Source organism: Nicotiana tabacum, chromosome 18 (assembly GCF_000715075.1).
Source record: "Nicotiana tabacum cultivar K326 chromosome 18, ASM71507v2, whole genome shotgun sequence".
Taxonomy (NCBI): domain Eukaryota; kingdom Viridiplantae; phylum Streptophyta; class Magnoliopsida; order Solanales; family Solanaceae; genus Nicotiana; species Nicotiana tabacum.
In genome coordinates, this window is record NC_134097.1 from 131,090,333 (window position 1) to 131,097,378 (window position 7,046).

At 38.5% G+C, this 7,046-nt stretch overlaps 1 non-coding gene across 1 annotated transcript; it reads left to right on the forward strand.

The window, feature by feature from the left end:
• Window positions 1-4,846: 4,846 nt before the first annotated feature.
• On the forward strand, window positions 4,847-6,075 carry LOC107794626 (uncharacterized). Its single transcript, XR_012701802.1, has 2 exons — window positions 4,847-4,891; window positions 5,594-6,075. It is a non-coding gene; the product is annotated as an uncharacterized LOC107794626 (transcript).
• Window positions 6,076-7,046: the final 971 nt, after the last annotated feature.

Sequence of the window (7,046 nt, forward strand, 5' to 3'; positions counted from 1 at the left end):
GTGATCTGGGGAGATCTATGAGTTACCTTTCTGTGTTGCGAGGTGTTGGGACTTGTTGGTTATAGGCACATGTGGTGCGAGTTTATTGGGGTCTGTTAGTGGAATTCGAGCGGGATGAGTATTGGGTATTGCTCGGCGGATGGCATATCGGTTGTGTCCTTTTGGGTTTGTGTGATGTTATGTCAATTGCTTCGCAGTGGTTATGATGATTGCTTTGGTTCTAGACATTAAATTCCGTGTGGTTGTTGATTTGAGCATAGTGACTTGAGGTGTTTCATGTTGGACCAGTGTTTGGATGAGGTCGCACATTGGAGCGAAGCTATGTGGAGGTATGATCCTGCGGGATAGATTCATGTGTCCTGCTTCTACGGCATGTGATGGGTTCTCAGCATTGTGTTGTGGTGGTACTGGTGAGCTTGCGGTATGGCTCTTTTATTCGGGTCATTTTCATGATTTGAGTACATTTAATTGTTGCTTATTGGTGTGCAGGTTGCACGAGTTGTGGCTTTAGATGGTATTGATTTGACATGTCACCAGAGTATCGGTGTTGGGTTAGATGAGATCATTGGGATCTAGAATGAATACAAACGGATTTGGTTTCAGGATGTTGGAAGGATAATATCGAGGTCCGGCTTAGAAATTTACTATGGTTCTTGCCAAAGGAGAGAGAGCTTCACGAATGGTTGATCTGAGGAATAGTTATGACTTTCTATGTGTTTTATTTGTCATTGGCAGTATATGGAAGTGTTGGAATGTGGCTTTATTTGATAAGAGATTTATTATCGATATTCAGTTGTTCTGAGCAACTACTATGATCAGAAGTTATCGCTATGAGAGTTTGAGTTTTGTGGTATATCATGTAATTGCATCTGAGGCTGCAGGGATAGTTTGTTACAACTGGTTCGGGCTTATTCAGAGTATAGATGTGAGATTCTGATATTGTGGATGATTTCAGAAGTGGAAATGTGGTTCTAAGGTTTATGGTCTAGGTTGGATTGTGAAATTTCAATTACATTGTGTTATCAGACCTATATTAGATAGGGTGATGTGGGATCACCCCGGGTATGTGCATGGTAAGGTTACACAACGATCTGATGTTTTTCGGAACAACTCTAGGCACGTTCGAGGACGAACGTATGTTTAAGTGGGGAAGGATGTAACGACCTGACCGGTTGTTTTGAGCTTTTGCACTTCGCTCGCTAGTTCTCAGGCATGGCTAGCCCTGTGTGATTTATTATGACTTATGTGAATTGCCGGTTCTAGTTTTCAGGGTAATCAGAATGAATTCGGAAGAACAGTTCTCATTTTGAAGCTTAAAAATTTGAAAGGTTTGACCAAGTTTTGACTTGTTAGTTTATGATCTCGGATTGGAATATTTATGATTTGGATAGCTCCGTTAGGTGATTTGGGACTTAGAAGCGTGATCTAAATATATTTTGGAGGTCCGTGGAAGGTTTAGGCTTGAATTGGCGAAATTGGAATTTTGGCATTTTCCGGTTGATAGGTGAGATTTTGATATAGGGATCAGAATGGTATTCCGACGGTTGGAGTAGGTCTGTTATGTCATTTGTGGTGTGTGTGAGAAGTTTCATGTCATTCGGACGAGGTTTGATAGACTTTTTGATCGAAAACGGAATTTGGAAGTTTTTGGAATTCATAGGCTTCAATCCGATGCAAATTTGGTGTTTTAATGTTGTTTTGAGAGTTCCGAGGGTTGGAACAAGTTTGAATGATGTTATGGGATGTGTTGGCATGTTTCATTGAGGTTCCGAGGGTCTCGGGTGAGTTTCGGGTGGTTGAACGAATCATTCATGTTGAATGAAATTGCAGAACAACTGATGTTGGTGTTGCATATTTTTGACCTTCGCGTTCGCGATGGATGTCCCACGATCGCGAAGGGTTAGGATGTGAGGCAGTGGAATTGGCCTTCGCGTTTGGGAAGGTGGTCCCGCATTCGCAAAGGGCTGAGGCTCGTGGTCATCGCATTCGCGAGGGTTTAGCCGCGTTCGCATAGAGGAAATGTGACCAGCTGGGTCCAGGTTAGTTTATTCTTCTCGTTCGCGAGGGGTAGCCGCGTTCGCGTTGAGTTGTGAAGCTAAGGCTTCGCGTTCCTGTGCATGGGGTCGCGTTCGCGATGAAGGAAAAGTGGTCAACACAAGTTTGTGTTTTGCGAACGCGAGGCGTTGACCGTGTTCGCGAAGAAGGGGTTTGAATAGTTGGGCAGAATGTTTTGAAAGCCCATATCCATGATTTTGAGTCTAGGTTTCACCATTTTTGGCTGATTTTAGAGCTTTTTGAGGAAGATTGAAGAGAGAATCAAGGGGAAATACTCGGAGGTAAGATTTATAGACTTAATACTCAATCATAATGTGATTTCTACCTAATTAATCATGGAATTTGTGGAATTTAAGCCTAAAAAATTGGAAGTTAGGGCTTGGAAATTGGAGACCTAAATCTAGGGATTTGAGAAGTCATTTGTGGTCGAATTTTAATGTACTTGATATGTATGAACTCGTGAGGGTGTAAGGATTATATTGATGTAAATTTTGTCGGATTCCGAGACATTGGCCCAGGGGCGGGGTTTGGCCAACTTCGGGATTTTTTTGTATAAATTGAATATTTTCGAATGGGCTTTGTTCCCTTAGCATATTTTGATGGTATGAATCTGCTTTTTGGCTAGATTTGGAGCATTCGGAGGCCGAGTCGAAAGGCAAAGGCATCGCGAGCTAGAGTTTAGACTGGATTGAGGTAACTAATGATTGTAAATATTTGTCCTGAGGGTGTAAAACCTCGGATTTCACATCGTTGTGCTATTTTGAGATGACACACACGCTAGATGACGAGCGTGGGGTCGTGCACCATTGGGGATTGTGACTTAGTCCGTCCCGTATGACTGTTAAACCATGTATTTGGTTGAAAACTGTTTGCTATCATTGTGTTTTGGAAAGTATTATCATGTTTTGGGCTGAATGCCATATTTGCGCCTCGTGCCAACTGTTTTGGACCCTTAGGGGATTTTTACCATTATTCCTCAATGTTTTAACTTCATATTTGTACTCAGTCATACTGTTTTCTACTGTTTTCATAACTCAACCATATTTACTCCATTTTGATATTTTAAATGATATCTTTGGGCTGAGCATCATGTTTTACTGTTGTCCGAGTGGCATGAGAGATTTCTGACTGAGTGAGGACGAGGGCCTGTGTTGTGAGGATATTATGGGATCGGGCTGCGCGCTGCAACAGTGTGGTACTGATTTATGATTATGAGGCCGAGAGCTTGATTTGTTATGCCATGAGGTGGCTTGATATGAGGTCGAGAGCCTGTTTGATTATGCCACGAGATGGCTTGTTATTTCGCTTGGGCCGTAAGGGGCCCCTCCCAGAGTCTGTACATCCCCAGTGAGCACGGGTACCCAGTGTGAGTGAGGTGATGTAGCCCGAGGGGTTGTTGTTTGATTCATATTGTTGCCCGAGGGGCTATTGTTGATTCATATTGTTGCCCGAGGGGCAGCTCTTGATTCATGTTATGCCCGAGGGGCTGATTACGGGTGATTATGAGGTAGCCCGAGGGGCTGGTTCTGTTGATGATATGCCCGAGGGGCGGTATGTATTACATGTTTTGCCCAAGGGGCTGTTTACGTTTACTATATATTTTACTCACTGTCTTATCACTCGTTTGAAACTATTGAAAGTTGTTTTAAAAGGTTTTTTTACCGAAACTGAGCATGATTTTTGAAGTAAATGATTTCTGTACTGTGTTGGAAATATTCTGCTTTTGTTGTAGCATTTTGACGTGGTTTACGTATTTTTTTACTACTCAACTTTCATTTATTTTTATTACTTACTGAGTTGGCGTACTCACATTACTCCCTGCACCTTGTGTGCAGATTAAGGTAGTTCTGAACCCGGTAGCGGGTGTTGATTCCTCAATGGAAGAGTCATCGGAGTTGGCAAGGTAGCTGTCCGACATTCGCAGCACTGCTTTTCTCCCTCTTGTCTTCTTTAGACTGTATTTAGTACATTCTTAGACTCTTGCTGTATTCAGACCTTAGTAGATGCTCATGCCTTGTGACACCCCGATGTCGGACTTGTATATTATTTCCGCACTGTTCATTTAGACTTACATTATGAGACATTTGATTAATTAAAGGCTTTAAAATGATTCTTATTGATTAATGGTTAATTCGGGAGTTGTGTCGGCTGGCCTAGTATTACGATAAGCGTCATCACGATCGGATCGATTTTAGGATCTTGACATAGATAAAAAATAGAGGTAAGATCTGCATATACCTTACTCTTCCCAAATCCCGGATTAACACTCGAATGTTGTTGTTGTTGTCTGATAGGATTTGAAAAGCATTCAAATTGCAGTGGACTAACATGATGAGTGTTGATCACGAATAAGTAAAATTTATTTTAGAACAACAACTAGGCAGAGTGGAAATTACTATGCATTTCTAAACGGACAATTTAATCATGCCAAATTTCCATATCAAGAATAGGATTAAACAGATAAATCCCAAAGAAACTTCAGATATTATATATGCTAAATTATAACAAATCATGTAGTACAGTAATTCAACTGTTACTGGTTGACTTTTGCTATATCATAAATTCCACTGACACCGATGTGGGATTAAATTCTAATTATATGTTTTCCATATCATATAATGAGACATAAATTTCTTTCAACTCCATCATTTATTTGTTTGATATGGCAATTCCACTTATTCTTGCCTCTTCTGGTGGAGTTCCCATCTCTAAATTAAATAATACGAATAGTAATTACATGACCTCTAGATTCACTCGCTATATAAACAACGTAGAAATTTTCATAAACCTCACAACTAACTTCAAATATTCTCTAGCACTTCATATCTTTAGCCAGGTATGTTTATATTTCACAGTTAGTACATTATATTATGCCTTTTATAAGAGAAGAAAATATCCCCGTTATGCAACAATATACATCTAAACACTTTTAAAAGTTGTGATGCTTAGCTTCATGAATAAGAAAAGCATGTAACAAAGGAGATTTTTATTAATGGTATTTCAAGCTTGAAACAAGCATGAAGAGATTAAATATATTTCTTTATTTTGAGTTGTTATACAGCATTGGAAAATCAAATTATCACTGTATTTATTCACCTTTCGACTTCTACTTCCACCAAAATGTCGTGCTTAAGACATGAGAATTGGACGGCATATCTGTTATGTACTTTTTTATAGCCAGTATGTTGATGATCCATAAATTCAGAGGCGCATCCAGGATTAAAATTTTATGTGTTCAACTTTTAAGGGTTTTAGCATTTAAACCGTTATATTTTCAAAATTATAGGATCATATCTACTATTTTTGTAATTTTAATAAATTTTTTACATATAAAATTTTCCTCCGCGTCGAAAATCATGGTTTCATATATTGAACCATTTAGTAATACACTACATCCCCTGCATAAACTTTAATTGCTCCTTTTTTTTTCTTTTGAAAATTGTCCGCAGTCATTTTCTTAGGGAAAGCATCTATTCACGTTTGTAGTTGCATAATCAACGACTAAACTCATCATTTATTTATCATTCTTAATTCACAGGGGCAGATATAAAAAGGATACATAATTATGAGGACGTTCGTTGTGCTTGTTTTAGTCATGTTGGTGATGACTTCAACCTTGGCCACGAGCAGGAACTTAGTCCAGAACTATAACGAAGCCGATAATGGTTTCGGGCAGGGGGAAAATAGCAGCGTGAATAATCACCATTATATACCAAGGCAAGACTTCAACAATGGTAATGGAGGTGATGTTCCTAAAGCAGGACATGATACAGATGCTGGCAAGTTCTAAAAGTAACCTAGTATACCTTGTATATATGCATGGTATAACTGTAGTAAATAGGAATAAAGGGTAAACTTTCATGCATATATGCTCGTGTTTTGTTAAGTAAAGTTGGTAGTGGTTATTTAACGTTCCCGTGTTTGTTTCTTGTAGTGAAATATGTTGTTGTTTTCATGTTGAAGCTTTGTCCATATAACTACAGTACGACTTTGCTATGACAGTCATCTTTTATAACGGTACTTCATTATAATAGCCAAATTTTCTTTGGAACTGATTGTTCATGCTATATTATAATATATGTTCTCTATCACGCCACTTTACTATAATAGCTAAAAAATATCCGGACAAATTACATTATTATAAAGAATCCGGACAAATTACACTATTATAAAGAAGTTTGACTCTGTATATATAGAAGTAAAAAGTACAAATTACACCAGTTCGTATCAGTTTATTTTATATACAAAGCTTTGGCATATCACTCGCCCTATATGATCAGTTTACTCTCCATACGTTATTAGTATTAATTATAAAATCTCTAATATAAGACAAACGTAGCTTATAGGTTTGTGATGGTTTAATTTCATAAGCGTAGCCCTCTTTCGACTCAGCTCAACATCAACGCAAAGTTAGAACACTTTTCATTTTTAAAGTTCACTAATTATCAAGGTTGGGTTCATTAGATTATAAATATCACAGTCCAAAGTTAAAGCACAACCTAATTCTCCCTTTTGGCATCATCGAAAAGTTGCATAACTATGTTAGATAACCAAATTTTTATAGAAATTATCCATGGCCACTAGAGCTACTTCAAATGCAATCATGGAATCAAGCATCATCTATCAATATAAGGATATTAGCCATCTAAAAAATATCAACAAACAATTAGAGCAAAAGCAGTGAATTTCATTGATTGATAAGATCCTACCACAAAGCATAAGAAGAAATAAAAACACTAGATCATGAGCAAAAGAAACAAAAAAATCTCATCTGGGTCACTGGTTGGTCTAACTAGGCTAGGAGGCTTAAGGCTGGAAAGGACCAGGTTCTTGCTTTTTGGCTTGAAGTAGCTTCAGTATATCCTGAAGAATGCCATCATTCTTCTCCTTCTCTTTTGCCAGCTCAGCTCTGAGAGCATTTCTCTCAGTCTCCACTTCTGCCAACCTCTTCTTCAGCCTTTCAATTTCACTCCTTAGCCACACTTTCTTGC